General features: G+C 37.3%; 1 long non-coding RNA gene across 1 annotated transcript in view; it reads right to left on the minus strand.

Annotated features, from left to right (window-relative positions):
- LOC119591668 overlaps positions 1–982 on the minus strand; it is a 2,703-nt gene continuing 1,721 nt past the window's right edge. The window contains exon 2 of the long non-coding RNA XR_005230373.1: positions 1–304. This is a non-coding gene — a long non-coding RNA (uncharacterized LOC119591668). The remainder of the gene's footprint in view (positions 305–982) is intronic.

Below are 982 nucleotides of genomic sequence, written 5' to 3' on the forward strand. Positions count from 1 at the left end.
AAGTGGACTAAGAAGATGAAGCTTCGAGAGATTATCGAGATCCGCACACTATTTTATTTATTTTTTCCTTGTTTACTCTTTCTTAGTATTTAATAATTCTTGTTATCTGTCCTTCCAGCCTCAACGGTGTGTCCACTGGCACCCGCGCCGACGACAATAGGTATAGACATTCATAATCGATAAAAAAAGCCGTAGTTTTGAGGTGTGATTCGTCTCGCCTCCGGAGGGACACTGATGGTTCGAGACGAAGGGAATTCAAAGTTGTCTTTTCGCTTACTCTCGCCTCTGCTCTCTCACGTCCTTGCTGTTGAATTAATATCATTAATATCGTCGTATATCTTGCATTCGGAGTCTGGAGAATGTGATGCATATGCAATGATGACGATGCAAGTGTTTGATGCTCATAGAAACGTGACTACGGTTCGAAACGCGGTCTGCCGTGTTCGAATCCCTTCACGACTTTCCGCGCGCTTGAATAAGTAATATGCGATCGGACTTAAATATTACTAATGACCTTCCCTTTTTACGAATATATCAATGGCACATAGAACGAAAGAATATTATGACAATGTGAGCAAGCGTGAATCGCAAGCAAAGTGAAATTTCATTAGTCGTTAAAAAATACGATGTAAACAGATAGTTGCCAGAGAGCTTTAATCAAAATAAACGCCTATTTGCTCGATTTTTTTTTTCAAAGATTACCTGATTATCCTATTATCCCAATTAGGATCTGCTGAAATACCTTTTTAATTTTCTTAGTTAAAAATATCATCAGTAAATAGTATGAACTTCAATACATGAATACTTAATCAATACATGAATACTTAATCATCTGCATAGTTTATTGCTGCTTAGAGACCATTAATCGGTATTCAAAGAGAGATATAATTTACGAATATCTTTAAATACAGTAACGTTTTGCAGGGCATAAATTCTGGAGAAGCGACCCGGTGCTTTAATTTCGCAATATACATGTGTGTAC

This window comes from Penaeus monodon, chromosome 29, assembly GCF_015228065.2.
Source record: "Penaeus monodon isolate SGIC_2016 chromosome 29, NSTDA_Pmon_1, whole genome shotgun sequence".
Taxonomy (NCBI): Eukaryota; Metazoa; Arthropoda; class Malacostraca; order Decapoda; family Penaeidae; genus Penaeus; species Penaeus monodon.